General features: G+C 39.7%; 1 long non-coding RNA gene across 2 annotated transcripts in view; it reads right to left on the bottom strand.

The window, feature by feature from the left end:
- Positions 1-13,926, bottom strand: part of LOC121397580 — a 106,737-nt gene extending 92,811 nt beyond the window's left edge. For both annotated transcript variants that reach the window (XR_005963772.1, XR_005963771.1), the window contains exon 1: positions 13,830-13,926. This is a non-coding gene — a long non-coding RNA (uncharacterized LOC121397580). The remainder of the gene's footprint in view (positions 1-13,829) is intronic.
- Between the last annotated feature and the right edge of the window lie 3,552 nt (positions 13,927-17,478).

Raw genomic sequence — 17,478 nt, 5'->3', positions numbered from 1 at the left:
TGCCCACCATGTTGATTATTAATGTAGATATTTACAGAAAACGGGTAAATTATTTTCTGATGTATTGCCATAAATCAAGGCTCTGTAAACAAACTGCATAAGTGGCCTAGAATGGCCATATAAGTAGATCCAACTCTCCTTGATAAGCAAATCCATACTAATTTAATATATTCATATAGCAGGAAGTCAGTAAAGGGCTGATTCTGTTTGGCACATTTTTTTAAATACAGAATTTCAGCATTAAGAATAATGCTATGCTACCTTCCGCATAATGTTGCTGTTTCAGCAACAATAAAGGGCCAGAAATATTTAACATCTGTATGGTCTATACTCATTCATACTATTCATTCACAATGTGCAGGAAATATACACTAATCATAAATAACATTTCATTTACTCTGTCAGTCCTGGAATATTTAGTATCTAAGGCTAACATAACATGGAGGGTCTTCTCCACCATGCATTGCAGGGTTTCATTCGAAGGCTCAGGTCACACAAGGTTGAGCCTCAGCTCCCCTTTGTCTCTGCAGGGGCAGGATCGGCATCAGCCTGTGTGAGGACATACAAAGTGCATAACACAGGTAAAATGCATAGTTTTCTCACAATATCCGCTTTGTGTGTCTACACAAGGCTGTAATTTTGTCAGTGCAGAGACAGCAGAGAGAAGTCTGCAGAGGAAATGCAGGACAAGAGAATCCAAAGGTCAGCCTCTTGTGACATTAGCCTAATGCACAATTTTGGGTTCAAAAACCATCTGGACCAATGGTGTCCCTATGGCAACAGAAACAATTCTGTGTACCTGGTTGCAAGTATCAGGCTTAACTATCTTATTTTTTTCAGTTATAAGATACTGAAAAAAGTGCATGATAAGCTGCATGCAGTACACAGGGATAAGAAAAACTTACCCAGGTACAAAGTTCAGTATTGATTTGGTTACAAGGAACAAGGTAAACATATTTTTATCAGTTATCTCCCAATTCCTCAGCAGTCCAACTATAAGGTTGGCAGAAGGAGACATAGACAGGTATAAAAAAAAAGAAATGCAATGAAGAGCATACAGTACATTTAGTTCAGGAATCTGTTCCACAGGTCAAAGGGGCTAATTTAGGATAGTTCATGCTTTTTGGCACAATCAGTCTCTAAGAAAACCCTGTGCGAGTTTACTAATCATGTTTATTTGTGCCAAACAAAACCTTTGTATTCTTCATCATTTTACATAAATGGACTTTTGGAACAAAGAAAAACTTTGGCACCTAAAAGCCACTGGCGTTTTTTTTTGTTTGTTCCTAAAGTTAAATGACAAAGATTGCACAAGCAATCTTAACTTGGCCCCTAAGGACAATACACTAAATAACGCTGGTGAAAGCTGATCTTTAAATAACCAACAGTGAGAATAACATCTCAACCATTGTGTTATTAACATGCATTTATAAGTGGCAAAATATGCCACATTGCTGATTTATATACATAGTCATTTGGGTTGAGAAAATAATTTTTACCCACCTAGTTCAACCCCGTATTGAACCACTAGGCATTGTTTACCCATAATAGTAAAAATAAGATCTCTTAATTTTAATTTGCTTTCAGATTTATTTTGATAAATATACCACTCAAAAAATAATATTAGGGCTTTAAATATACTAAAATCCATCTCTAACTGTGATATTTCCCCAAATCCATTTTAATGTGAAACTGGGTAAAAGTGGCCTCTTTGTTCTGCTATGTTGCCTACAGAAATTTGAATGTATTGTTTTTGTATATTACCCCTTCTTTGTATTATTGCATGCACCTTTTTTGTTTATCCACGCCTGGTATTAGGCAATCTGCATTGTATCATCCCATATTACCTCCCAGTTCAAATTGGATTTTAGGTTGCTACAGGTAATTTTTATTTGCAAGCTCCTTTCTGAGTATTATATACAGTATATATAATTATAAATTGTAACAGGCCCAATTATATGAATGTAACAACAGATGTTTGTTTAAACGTGAACTACTGCAACTGAAATCATTTTGCCTTTCTTTCTTTTAGAATGAGCTTTATAAATATCTGTAGAGGCAATCGAAGTATAATTCTTTAAGGGATCACTATAAGACGCCTACAAAAACTTGTATATTTTTAAGTGTGCCAATTTGTAATATATTTTGTAAGTGTATATTTTTCTTAGAAAAGTGCTGTGAAGTTGTCTGTATGTGTGGGTTTTCCTTTTTTTCGGCGCCCACACCATTGGCAGCGTCAATCAAAGGATATATAATTAAAAAAATATTTCTGGTTTTAAAAACCAAAATACAAAGATAAAAAAAACAGACTACTTTTTGTTGGAAATTTTGTAATAAAACAGATATTGTGAAAGAGTGTAGTGATTTTGTGTAAAGATTAATTGCGAATTTTGTGAGCTCTTTGCTGTTTTATAGAATCCTCTTGTAAATTATTCTTGTAAGATTTGAAGTTTTGTTGTTCTCGTTGCAGAGTTTTTTCAATATTTGTGATTGATCCTGTATGGTAAAAATGTCAAATTGTTAACATGATGAGTTTTGGTATACTGTTTATGGAATAAATTAAAAAAATAATCTGTTCTTAAGTTTACACATTTTTGGGAGCAAATAAATAAAAATCCAGATTAAAACTGAGTCCTCACTTTCTGGCTTTATTATAATGTGATAGTATTATGCCATATGGGCTTTGACCCTACAGCTCTTTATTTTATAAGGACATTCTCTAAAAATGCAAAGTCAAAGTTGTATCACATTCAAATCCTCTGCATCACAATTCTGCTTTCTATGATGCCAATTTATCTTTCTATCATTCAATATACCCTTGAAAATGTTTACTGGAATACAGTTGTCAAAAGAAAAGAGTGCAGTAATGAGGAATGTTAGTAAAATATGTCATTTTGGGAAACAATTTACTTTCCCTCTCAAAAACATACTAAGATCTCATTTAAAGGGGTTGTTCACCTTTGAGATAACTTTTAGTATGATGAAGAGAGTGATATTCTGAGACAATTTGCAATTGGTTTTCATTTTTTATTATTGAAGGTTTTTGAGTTATTTCGCTTCTTATTCAGCAGCTCTTCAATTTGCATCTTAAGCAATCTGGTAACTAGGGTCCAAATTACCGCAGCAAGCATTACAGGCGGCTGTAATATGAATAGGAGAGGGCCTGAATAGAAGGATCAGTAATAAAAAGTAGCAATAACAATACGTTTGTAGCCTTACAGTGCATTTGTTTTTTAGAAGGTAGTCAGTGACACCCATTTGCAGCCTGCACAGTCAGAAGAAAAAGGCAAATAACTATAAAACTATAAAAATAAATAATGAAAAACAATTGTATAGTTTCTTAGAATTGGCCATTCTATAACATAATAAAAGTGACCGTAAAAGGTGAACCACCCCTTTAATAAAGTGGTACATTATGCAAAAAAAATGCAATTTACAGTTTTTGCATCACTGCCATGTGTTTATAATTGCACATGGTTGGATACTTCTTTTTGTCCCATTCCAGTGGTTTGCCCCGACTGTGAATGGCATGCTGCTGAGCACTATACAATTATAGTGCCAACTATATAATTGTGGTAGAGTGACAAAAACAATGTGGGAAAAGATGTGTTTTCCCTTTAAGTTCACCATAGTAGGAGAGGTAGGCACCACGAAGGGTGCTACTAAACAGAAAATAGGTTCTCTGTTTAAAAGCTTTGGTTGCCAGGTCCTGGAAGCTGGAGTATTCTGGAAAGAACAGGCAAGCCAGGTACTCCGATCCAGAAGTCCAGCTCATGGATTAGAGCTCACCTTCCACAGGAAGGCTGTCCTGTGGAAAGGTATTTAGTTCTAGTGAGGCTGTTAGGAAGGTCTCTCAGAGCAGGACACAGAGCAGGAAGGACACCTGCCTGTGTGAGGAACTCCCAGAGGGGCTGGGGTGCCATTTGCTTCTGCAAGGTGCAGAGAGAGGAGACCAAGTGACAGAGGGTCTGTCTGACTGACTGAGGAAAGCCAGGAGGCTGAGCAATCCCCCCAGAAGATTTGTGAGTACAGGGGTGACCCCTACTTATGTGTTTGCTTACTGGTAGTCCACAAGGGGCCCAGTTTAGTAAGGGAACTCTTCATGTGTAAAGGTAGCGCCCAGTGGGCAGGATTTATTTTTATTATTTGTTTTGTATCCTGAAATGGTCACCCCTGTGTGTAAATAAACTGCCTTAAAGAGAAGAGAAGTGTCTGTCGTGGATCCCACAGCTTACAAATATAATATTATTATTATTAATGTATTAGCCCTGTACAGGTATGGGATCCATTATCCAGAAAGCTCTGATTTATGGAAAGGCCATCTCCCCTAAACTTAATTTCATCCAAATCCAATTTTAAAAAAAAGATTACGTTTTTCTCTGTAATAATAAAATAGTACCTTGTACTTGATCCAAAGTAAAATTTAATTAATTCTTGTTGGAAGCAAAACCAGCCTATTGAGTTAATTTAATTTATATGATTTTCTAGTAGACTTAAGGTATGAAGATCGGGATTACAGAAAGATCTGGATAACAGTTCCCAAACCCATACTAAGCCAGGATCAGACAGGGCTGGTGGGGAACTGGGAAAAAACCGGGTGGGCCCCAGCCCTAATGTGCCCTGCCAACCGCCATGCCCCCCCCTCCATTCAGTGAAAGGGTAACTCCACTCTCTCGGAAAGGGGAATGGGCTAACCACTGCTGCTTTAATTCCATACTAATCATTGCTCCTGCTTTAGATATTTTGTCAAGGGTCCATCCTAATTCTATAACAAGAGTCCAAACTGGGGTATAAATATATATTTAAAAAATAAAATTAAAAATCGGAGTGCCCAAGTTAATAATCGAGTTTAAGCTTGTTTAATTTAAATTAATTTTCCCAAACAATAATTATTTTCTGTCTTTATACTGTAAATCCGTGAAGGGCATCCAGTAGCCCTCTAGATATTGTTCCAACTACAATGTCAAGCCCCCACCCCCTGTAGTTCAATAACATGAGTTGCTTTGCATGAGTCTTTAGCACTGCATTGCTAGGTAAGATTAATTACAGGTACAGAGACATAAAGATGCTCTTATTCCATTCTATAGCACACCCAAAAAGCCTTGTTACATTCCTTTGAGTGCTTAGCCCTCATATCTAATCCATGAGACACGGTCAAAATGACCTGTATATTTTATTTATGCAAGGAAACCTTTTATGCACAACCCTTCAACCTTTATTAATGAATCTTACTGTAATGGTAATCACATCACTTTATCCATGGGCTAAAATAAGCATCAGCCCGGTAACTCGGTGTTAAGCTGTCCTCATACACTAAAGTGAGATGTAATGAAAAGCTAAGCTATGGTTCCCCACGCGTGCTGATTAAATGTCACATAAATTAGAAATAAAATTTGCATGTCAGTGGTGAGTAAGGCAAAAAGAACTTCACCATTCAAGCACTGGGTAAACCAGATCAAGCTTGCATGCACTTTAGTGGGGCTATATATTATCCACGAACCTTTATGGTGGCTATAGTAATATAGTAGTAATAATTCTTATTATTTAATTGTAGGACTATGAAATGTAGGGGGAGTCAAAAAAGAAAACCGATTCCTAGACTTTCAGTCTAGCAGCTAATTTGCTACAAAGAGTTCATTATACTTTCATGTTTTATTTTCTCTTTGTAATGTATCTGCCCATTAAATGTATAAAAGGTGTATATACTATTAATTTCCACTTGACTTTCACCCTTAGAGGGAAGGTGCTAGTAGATAAGTTTAAGGCTTTCCTAGGCTGTTCTGGTTACCTCTTACATGATCATAGCAAAACTGCAAAAGTGCTCAGAGGATCTATTCATGTAGATCTTTATTAATTTTTTTGGGGGGGGGGGGTATAACTTTAAGCCTACATAAGAATGTTAAATAGGACTGTAAACCCATTCCTTTACCAACTGCACTTCATACTTATCTTTAGTTGGTGGGAAACAGAAAAAGCCCATCAAGGCCCAATCATTTTAGTAGTCAATTGTTAATTGGGGCATTTTCTACCATTGTTTTTTTAAGCACTGGAGCCAGTGAAGTGCATTTTAGTTGCTGTAGCCCCAGCATCCCCCCCCCCCCCCACCTCCTGCCATATTACTTATCCATTTTAAAGTTTATTATTGACCTAGGGACAAATATGAATGTTATTTTGAGGCCACTAAGGAATGTGTACTACCTATTCATAGAGCATCTGGTTAATGCTTCATTTATATATTTTTTCTTCCTGCCCCTGGATCATTAGATGCTCAGCGGAGAGCTGTAAATTGACAGAATTATTTTACTCCATTAGTTGTATTAGCTGATTATACAGTTTCCCAAAGGGTTTAATGGCTTTTTAGAAAGCAAGAAAATAAAAGGTTACTTATATTAACACTTTTAGTATAATGTTATTCCAGGCACTAACCTACTCCCCACCCTTGTAACCATGTGGGTTGTAGTAACATAGGGGAAGTAACACACGATTAGTACAGGTATGGGATCTGTTATCCAGAAAACTCTGTATTATGGAAAGGCCTTCTCCCATAGACTCCATTATAATCAAATGATCCAAATTTTTTAAAGTTATTTCCTTTTTCTCTGTAATAATAAAACAGTACCTTGTGCTTGATCCAAACTAAGATATAATTAATCCGTATTGTCTCTAGTAGACTTAAAGTATAAATATCCAAATTACAGAATGATTCATTATCCAGAAAACCCCAGGTCCAGAGCATTCTAGATAACAGGTCCTATATCTTTATTAAAGGAAATCTAAACCTTCGAATAAATTCAAATTAAATTGTTCTTCTTTTTGCAATTTACATCATTTTTGAAAGCTCAACAATCAACATGACCACCACCTGCTGTTCTTATCTGGCCACAGTTGGCAGAAAACTAAGTTAGAAGTGGATGTCTTGTGATGTTGCTCTGCTCAGAAAAGAAAGCTAGTGAGCTGAGAAGACTCATTTGACTGTGTCCCTGGTCAATTCTAAGCAGAGCAACATTACAATATGTACATATTTTTACTAACTTAAACTTTCTAACTATGGCTAGTCCCCTGAAATAAACAGCAAGTGAATCTGTAGTTTAAAATGCACTATATTTATCAGTGTAACCACTGCTAATAAACTGCTAATAATAAAAAGAAATCTGAGTAATTTTATATTAATTTCAAGGGCTGAAATTTCATTTAAATTTCACCCTATCCCTGCACAGCCACAGGGTCTGCTCCCTTAGCTGCTACTCCACTCCACTAAGGATTGTCTCTCTGTGAGTTCTGTATCCAATAGTTCCTTTCTATTAGCTGAAAGCCTGCAGCTCTAACAGTTACCCAATGTTCTGTGCTCCTAGAAGATAATCAAAGGGACACTATGAACGTCAGGAAGGGCCCATAGTCTAGAAGAGGATAAAAGTGGACAAAACATAACCGCACAGATACAAGTAATATAACCCTGTGTCATATTGGAGGTAATCAAATTACCTATTTTTTTTTGTGGTAATGATATTCCATTAATGGTGAATATAATTAGTCCCTAGATATTCCAGAGTGCGCCTCTCATTAGGTGATCAGGATATAGACGCCATTTATGGTACAATGACAGATCCTATGATAACCAATGCGTTTAATTTTGGCAGCTTGTATACAAATGGATGTTAAAATTCTAATTGCATATTCAATAAGATGTATCTTTGGGATTATTAAACATCTTTTACAATGAGCCCATATACTGGGTCATTATACTGTATATCCAGGTGGCATTTACCAGGAGCATAAAATATTCATCAACAATAAATGTCTTCAAATCTTTACCAACCCCTCCCCCCCAAAAAGCAAATGCAGTGGTCAGTCTTGTGTCTAAAAAGCAAATCTTTAACAAATCCCTATCCAATTAAAAGGCCAGGCTCAAAAAAAAGCAAAACAACCACAACACATCAGCCTGCTTGAGATTTTAAGATACTAAGCATTTTAAAATGTAAAATGAAATTCTGGAAAGCATAAAACACTACACTGTTGGATACCAGGGCTCACCTCAAGAACACTACACAGATATCCATCTGCCATGTTTTTAGCAAATAGCAATGCCATTCGGTTCCTCACCTTAACATTAACTTTTAGCATGACACAGAGAATGATATTTTGAGACTGGTTTTCATTTTTTGTTGCTTTTTTCAAATTATTTAACTTGTTTAACAGTTTACTAGTTTGGTTTTTTAATAGCTATTTGGTTGCTATGATAGTCAGCAAGATGAATAGGGAAGTCCTAGAAAGAGAGTGAATAAAAAGTAACAATAAAACTGAAGCCTCCCAGAACAATAGGTGTGTTTTTTTTGGCTGCTGGAAAGAGTCAGAATAAGCTAGCAAATAATTCAAAAACTATAAGAATAAACCACAATGTGCAAAATGCAATGGGATGACTGTTATTGTGTTTTATTTAAAGGAATACAGGCCATTTCTGAAATTATTTATTTAAAAAGTAAAAAACAAAACAAAAAAAAACCAGGAAGCGGCGGATTTTAAGGAATGGAGATCTACTGGTTACAAGTTCAACATATACAGGTAGGGTTGCCATCTTTTTTTTGGGGGTAATGGGCAGGGGTGGGCCAGGTAATGTGGTTGGTTGTGACATTTGGGGGCAGACGGATGATGTCAGGGGCGTGGTGGGTGAGGTAGGGGGCAGAACGGATGACTTAGGGGCAGGACTGATGATGTCACTTCAATGTCCTGTCAGGATTTACTAATTTTGAAATGCGGATTGTGAATACATTATGAATGTGTTGTGGTTGATGTTAATAAGCATATTCTGAACCTTTAAAATAGTGGAAGATCATGATCTACCTGTATATAGGGTTGCCACCTGTCCAGATTCCAGCCCGGTTTTTTCTATCTTCAAATTTCCCAGGGCAGACGCATGTGCAGTAGAATAAAATAGACGGCTTTTTCTCTCTACTGAGCAGGCGCAGCTGCGAGAAGAAACAAGAACCCGGAAGAGGATCGCTTTGTGGTGCTCATTGGAATAACCTCTTTTTCTTCTGATATGAGCACCAACCCAGAGTGTCAGGTAAATAAATGCAATCACTTGGGGGTGCTTACGTTTTGGCACCCCCAAGTACAACAGGACTTTTCTTCTCCTTTAATATGTCTACAATGTCAGAGTTCAGGGCCAGAACTAGGGGTAGGCAGAAGAGGCACTTGCCTAGGGCGCAAAGGCCCAGGGGCGCCAGGCACATACCCCTTCTGACGCCTTCCCCTAGCTTGGACCACTATGTTCAGAAGCTGTGGCCGCAATTCTAGGTAGTTTCCGATCTTCTGCACATGCGCACTCGCGTGTCTTTTGTGTATGTGCACTTGTGCGTCTTCTTCGAATGCGCACTTGTGATTCCTTGCCGCTCGCAGACTTCTGCGGATGAGTGAGAGGAGGGGGGGGCGAAGTAGTTGCCCAGGGCGCCCGGCCGAGTAGGCCCGGCACTGTCGCAGTTCAATCCCAAACTAACTTTACTGGCTAGGCTTCAGACATGAAGAAGGACAGTAGGCTTGGAGGAAGCTGTTTCATGACAACTGTAGCAGGGCCATAGTTACCATAGTCTGTAGGCACCTTACACCTTAGGGCCGTGCAGGGTGACAGCTTTAGGGGGGCAGAACTAGGAGTAGGTAGAAGAGGCACCTGCCTAGGGTACAATGATGTGATGCTGGGCAGGTACATTTTTTAAAGAGTCTTCTGCCTAGCCCTAGTCCCGTCTTTTGCTTCCACTGTAGCACCCCCCCACCGTGCAACATTACTGCAAGGGGGGGGAGCAAGATGACTGGCCAGGTTTCCTGAGGTGCTAATCTGGCTTGGCCTGCCTCTGCGGAGCAATTAAGTGCCTTTATGGTAAAAAAAAAAAAAATACAAGGAAAACTTAAGAGGCTAAGTCTTAAAGGAGAGCTGAGGGGGTACACGGCTCTTCTGCTCATGTGCTGCAGTACAGCAGTGCTGTCTATGTATGCACTGATCATTGAGCTTGTTGTCTAGGGTAGCACCAGACCTAAATACAGCTTTGAATTGTAAAAATGGGTTTTTAATGATGTTTTACTACATGACTAACTGGACCATGCAAATGTACACAGGTCTATGAAATTCTACACCAAGTACTATCATTATTAAATATTCCAGATTATCCTAATTAAAGGCAGCCAAACACAACAATTACTCCTTGCTCTCTATAAAACACGCTGTACCTTGGTACCATAGATAGTCAACAGATATAGCAGTGCTTTAACACTATAGGCATGTCCACCACCATCAATAAACTCTTTGGGTTTTTGGCTGTTGACAAGCCTATATGTACATTATAGGGATAATGTAATAACAGCCACAAAGTTTGTCTCAAATGATCAAAACCAATAAGTCAGGTGTTTGTTTCCCAACAGGAACCAAGTGATGCACCATACTGATTGGTTGGTATGAGTTACTAGAAGTGGAACAAATGTCATGTTGACACTTTATTCATTGATAGGGAAATATTTTAATGCAGAGATGGTATCATGGTATCGGAGCTCATGAACAATATAATGAGCTGCCTTGGTACAGCAGTTTTAGTCTTTCCTTTTTTGGCATCTCTGTTGTTCATGAGACCATTGCTGGAACCACTATGTACAGTGGGAAACTCTGTAATGAATGCATATTGGAAAGTTGCTTAGCGTTAGATTTTTTACATTATGCACAAAATTTGGGGGTTTGTGATGCAGTCTTTTTTCACTTTTATGATGAAACTAAGCACAGTATATCCAATGTGTAAGGAACCCTGGCTTTTATAAAAGGTTTATACAAAATATTTCCTCTAGAGAGAAAAACACAGAGGTAAGAGCCCTGGCAGTGCAATAAATGGGCATGTAATAGCTTTAATTCCTTTTAAAATTCATTTAAAATGTGTTAGGCTGCTGAAAACAGGCATAGAACCTGTCTCTAGTGGTCATTTATAATCATAACTTCACAAAAATGAGTGTGACCAAGTTTCAGACATGAATTATCTGCAGGTTAGTGTTCATTAAAGAACTAACAAAATCCAAACAACAACCAGAGAAGCAGGGAAAGTAAAGGACTTTTTTTGACCCTGTTTACTCCAAGCTAACCAGTTCAGATGAAATACTGTTTAAAGTATGTTAGGAATAAAATAAAACTTAACTTTTAATCTAGGTAAATTAAAAACACACGCACCCAAAAAGACAATGCCAAATCAGACTCCATTATAAGTGTATAGAAGTCCGGGACCGTGTCCCTAAAAAACTGACATTTAAAATCCAGGAATAGGATGGATTGGTGGACTAATCATGTAGTCAGCGTTGTCATTACAACCTGACCACTATAATCTTTAAGTATCAGCCGTGCTTAAGTGGCAATTCCCAAACCCTCCCTTCCAGCCATTCCGCAGCGAGATTTCTACCTAGCTACGTGGGGAACAAGTGGGAGCTATCCGCCCACCTATGCCACCCGCCCAACGCGTTTCACCGTTTTACACGGCTTCTCCAGGGGCTGGGGAATGGCTGGAAGGGAGGGTTTGGGAATTGCCACTTAAGCACGGCTGATACTTAAAGATTATAGTATCTTTGGATTTTAAATGGGTGTTTTTTTAGGGACACGGTCCCGGACTTCTATACACCTATAATGGAGTCTGATTAGGCATTGTCTTTTTGGGTGCGTGTGTGTTTTTAATTTACCTAGATTAAAAGTTACGTTTTATTTTATTCCTAACATACTTTAAAGGGATACTGTCGTGGAAAAACATGTTTTTTACAAAATGTATCAGTTAATAGCATGGGTGTCCGCAGAAAATTTTCCAGGGTGGGGCAAGGAGGCATCTGTGGGCGGGCCTGTGAGATAGGTGGGTGTGTCACTGCCATCAAGGGGTGGAGCTATGCCACGGCGATCAGCCGATCGCCGGGTCAATCAAGGGAATCCTGCACAGTTTCCCTAATTTGACCCGGGCAACCCTTCAAAATACCGGTTGTCTGACAAGTGGCAACCCTAGTTCACACAAAGATGGCAAAGTGGCAAGTTCATGTATAAATACCCCCAGAACTCACAAACAGATGGTACAGTGGCAAGTACATGCATAAATACCCCCAGAACTCACAAACAGATGGCACAGGGGCAAGTACATGCATAAATACCCCCAGAACTCACAAACAGATGGCACAGGGGCACGTACATGTATAAATACCCCCAGAACTCACAAACAGATGGCACAGGGGCAAGTACATGCATAAATACCTCCAGAACTCACAAACAGATGGCACAGGGGCAAATACATGCATAAATACCCCCAGAACTCACAAACAGATGGCACAGGGGCAAGTACATGCATAAATACCCCCAGAACTCACAAACAGATGGCACAGGGGCAAGTACATGTATAAATACCCCCAGAACTCACAAACAGAAGGCACAGGGGCAAGTACATGTATAAATACCCCCAGAACTCACAAACAGATGGCACAGGGGCAAGTACATGTATAAATACCCCCAGAACTCACAAACAGATGGCACAGGGGCAAGTAATTGTATAAATACCCCCAGAACTCACAAGTACAAGGCTGCAGACTGCAATAGATAGGGCTTTCCTTCCTTCGTTTTCTCCCGCGCTGCAATCTGTGCTACTGGCCAATCAGATACTCCCTGGCTGCTCTCTCTCTCTCTCTGTCACAGCTGAAGTAATACGATCCGGCAGCACCGTGACAAGGGAGGGGGGAGCGAGCACCTAGGGAAGGAGCTAAAAGAAAACTCTGCTGCACAGAAGAAAAATCTTCGAGGGATCGCGACAGAAACCACAGTAAGCTGGGGCCAATGCACGAACAGGTGGAAACTTATGTGCACAGTCCCAGGCAGGGCCGGACTGGGGGTAAAAAGCAGCCCTGGCAAAAAAAAAAAATCAAAGCAGCCCACATGTAAACACACAATGGTCTGACTTGTACACATCCACTCATATATAGGGGTAAAACGGAAAAAATGTATGTATAAACAAATCCCTGCTTTCTGCAGGATGTAAAAAAATATTATAGAAATATATTTTTATTGGTAACACTAAGTAAGATAACCCTGGTGATAAGGTGTGCTGTAAAGGTATTCCTGAATGAATTAATGGATTTCAAGTGAAAACATTTCTCACTTGCTACTGTTTATTCATAAACAAATCCCCCATGTAGCCACATGTTCTTTTTTTACAATTCATTCTGCTGGGTACCTACATAATCTAGATGACAGTCCCAGACCCAACACCACAGTAATAAAAGCCACACAAACATGGGAGATAAAACAAACACTAAAAACCCACTGGTTACCAGGGACCCCCATACAAGTTAAAAAAAACAATTGGTGGTTAGGATAGGGGCCCCCCATAAAAGTTAAAAAAAAAACTTCATTGGTGGACAGATAGAGACTGTAGAAAGAGAGGGACTCACAGAGAGAGTCAGAGTGCAGAGAGAAGCAGAGTGCAGTGAGGCAGAGTGCAGAGAACAACAGAGTGCAGAGAGAGAAAAAGACTAGAGAGAGAGAGTAGAGAGAGAGAGACAGAGTAGAGAGAGAGACAGAGTGCAGAGAGAGACAGAGTGCAGTGAAAGAGAGAGTGTAATGAAAGAGGCAGAGTGCAGAGAGAGACAGAGACTCACAGAGAGAGACAGAGTGCAGAGAGAGAAAGAAAGAGTGCAGCGAGAGAGAGACAGAGGGACAGAGAGAGAGAGGCAGAGAGAGAAACAAAGACTCAGAGAGAGAGAGGGGTAGAGAGAGACAGAGTGCAGGCTAAAGAGATTCCTGAGAAGCACAGTGACTGCTGGCGATGTAGTCCCCTTCTTACCACATCAGTTCCTGTACTTCCGTTCTTCCTTGTTCCCCCCTGATGGCAGGCCTGCACACAGCACAGCATGAGAACGGAGACGAGTGGAAGGGGCGGAGCCACAGTGGGAGCTGGGACGGAGGAGCGGTCCTAGAGCCCACAGTTTGAAATAAACATTATAGATCAGGAGCGGCCCACTTTACAAAAATACAGAGCGGCCCCTAGGGCAAATGCCCAAATAAACAGATGGTCAGTCCGGGCCTGGTCCCAGGGGGGGGCACTGCCCCCTCTTGCCCCCCTCTGTGGATGGCCCATGGTTAATAGTGCTACTACAGCAGAATCCTGCATTGAAATCCGTTTTTCAAAACAAGAAATGGATTTTTTTATATTTAATTTTAAAATTTGCTATGGGGCTAGACATTTTGACATTTCCCAGCTGCCCTCAGGTCATGTGACTTGTGCTCTGATAAACTTCAGTCACACTTTACTGCTGCACTGCAAGTTGGAGTGATGTCATTACCCCCCCTCCTACAAGCTGCTGTACTGTAAATAGAGCCTTGTCTGCTGAGCCTGTCAATTGAACAATAGGCAGGAATCAAGATAAGCTCCCACTGACACCACTTCAGAAGGACTGAAATAAGATAGTCCTGTGATCACTGCCCCCACTTACGTTTCAAAAAGAAATATATGTATATACATACACACACAATTAATTTTGGGCACTGGAAAAAATATTTTATATAGATAGTTAATTATATTTGTTTACACAAAAATGAATGGCAGAAACACAGGAGTACACTCCCAGGACTGATGACAGGGAATAGAAAAAAATGATAAAATAAGGAGGACATACTTGAAAACCAGGGAAACATAAGAGGAAGTCTAGGAAGGGTTAAAATAGCTCATGAGAAAGGAGGCAGTAAGTAGTTAATGTAAAAGAAGTATTGCAGGCAGGAAAGAAGCAAGGTCTGTGTGAGGTGGATAGCAGAGGGAACTCACAGCTCCTTTACCACATCTAGTAACCAGTAAAACAAACTAGGAAGGCAGCAAGGAGAGAGAGTTCCCCTCACCAAAGGAATGCAGAGATCAAACTTACAGAATGGCAGGAGCTTTGATAGTGTCTGTGGGAGGAGGGGCTGCTAGTGCAGCTGTAGAGCAGAACGTAGGAAAGTGAAAGTAATTGCTTCCCTGCAAACCATGTGACCTCTCTCCTCCAAACATCACACGCATGGGCAGAGAGGGGAGGGGGAGTGTACAGCTAGATTCTCATGCCGTAGTGCGACCTGGCTTTTCATTACAGAGTGGCTGCCTCCAAGCACACAGGTAATGCTGTGCCTGCTGTTAGAGCAGCACAGGATGAATGTGTAATGAGCAGAAATGGAAGCCCCCATGACAAAATACAAACTAAAATAACTTATGCATGGAGTTGTGGATTAACATTTTATTTGCCAGACAGTGTTTATGGATGTGTGTTTTTTATAAAAATGCAAAAAAAAAAAAGTTTAAAATGACGACAGATTCCCTTTAAACAGTATTTCATCTGAACTGGTTAGCTTGGAGTAAACAGGGTCGAAAAAAGTCCTTTACTTTCCCTGCTTCTCTGGTTGTCATTTATAATCATGGTTAAAATCCACATTTTTACACTGTAGAACATTGCCATCTAGTGATTTTTTAACCAAATCCCATTCCTACTAAGATGTGTATTTTCCAGACATTTATTTTGTCCCTCTACAATGTAAAATGATTAATCAGGTGGAAATGAAACAAGTGAACAATAAAGGGCTTATTTCACTTGCACCTACTAGCTTTCATCTGTACCTGCACGAATATGCCATTTGGGATTCCTTTGTTACTTTACCATTGAAATTAATTTATTGTCACCCTTAACCCAAAAATGCACCCAATAACTTGTGATTCTGATTGACATCTCTGTACATCGGTTATTGCTGTTATCTAACATACAGAATTTCCCTTCCCAATATTAAAGAGGTGGGTCACCTTTAAGTTAACTTTTAGTATGTTATAGAATGACTAATTCTGAGCAACTTTTTAATTGCCCTTCATTTTTTCTTTTTTTTTTAATAGTTTTTGAATTATTTGCCTTCTTCTTCTGACTCTTTCCAGCTTTCAAATGGGGGTCATGGACCCATCCAAAAACAAATGCCACTCAGAAGCTCTCCTATTCAAATTCCAGTCTCAAATCAGTGTATGGGTGCATAGGTAATCTGGACACTAGCAAACTGGAGAGCTGATGAATAAAAAGCGAAATAACTCAAAAAACACAAATAATAAAAAATGAAAATTGCAAATTGTCTCAGAATATTGCGCTAAAAGTTAACTCAAAGGTGAGCAATCGCTTTAATCAGAACATGGGAAGGGAGGATACACTTCTCTTTAGTTGTTCTGGGCTATATGCTTCCATTTCCAATTGTAGAAACAAAGAGAATGAAGTTATAGTTGCATAGATCCAGTCCAATTCTAAGTGGAGGATTCTCTTTTTTTCAATGGGTCACTGAGCCCGAAGAGCTGGAAAAAAGTTTTGTTGAGTTCTGTTGCCGGACTATAACTCCCAGAATGCTTTAACCCTTAAAGGGATACTGTCATCGAAAAAAAAATGTTTTCAAAATGAATCAGTTAATAGTGCTGCTCCAGCAGATTTCTGCACTGAAATCCATTTCTCAAAAAAAAAATATTAAATTTTGAAATCTGACATGGGGCTAGACATATTGTCAATTTCCCAGCTGCCCCAAGTCATGTGACTTGTGCTCTGATAAACTTCAATCACTCTTTACTGCTGTACTGCAAGTTAGAGTGATATCACCCCCTCCCTTTTCCCCCCCCAGCAGCCAAACAAAAGAACAATGGGAAGGTAACCAGATAGCAGCTCCCTAACACAAGATAACAGCTGCCTGGTAGATCTAAGAACAGCACACAATAGTAAAAACCCATGTCCCACTGAGACACATTCAGTTACATTGAGAAGGAAAAACAACAGCCTGCCAGAAAGCATTTCTCTCCTAAAGTGCAGGCACAAGTCACATGACTGGGGCAGCTGGGAAATTGACAAAATGTCTAACCCCACATCAGATTTCAAAATTGAATATAAAAAAAATCTGTTTGCTCTTTTGAGAAATGGATTGTAGTGCAGAATTCTGCTGGAGTAGCACTATTAACTGATGCGTTTTGAAAAAAACATGTTTTCCGATGACAGGATCCCTTTAATAATAAGGGTGAAGTGTAAAGGGGTAGAAGTAAAGAATTTTATTATATAAATAGTTCAGATATGCTGTAGTGCAGCTAGTAGGTGGTGCCAAGTCCACCTGAGAGCCTATATAAGAAAGTGCCTTGCTGGGGCACTTCCTCTTTGTGGCCTTAGCGCCGGATTTGCAAATAAGGTGCCCCTAGACCAGGTTTGTGCACCTACTACCACCATCATGTGTGCGCGCACGCGTGCCCCTGCCCCCCAATCACATTAAAACTGACTGCTCAGTGTGCTGCTCCCACTGTAACTTCACACCAAGTTTCCTGTAGGAACCCCGAAACATAGATGCAGCTGGGCGGCATGCCGCCCCCACAAATGTGGGTCCTAGGCCTTGGCCTTTGTGACCTTGCCACAAATCCGGGCCTGTGTGGCCTATAACATCAAACAAGCAGCAGCAACAGACCGTAG

Source organism: Xenopus laevis, chromosome 8S (genome assembly GCF_017654675.1).
Source record: "Xenopus laevis strain J_2021 chromosome 8S, Xenopus_laevis_v10.1, whole genome shotgun sequence".
NCBI lineage: Eukaryota > Metazoa > Chordata > Amphibia > Anura > Pipidae > Xenopus > Xenopus laevis.
Note: the sequence above shows the minus strand (reverse complement) of the source record. Positions and strands in the feature narration are given on the sequence as shown.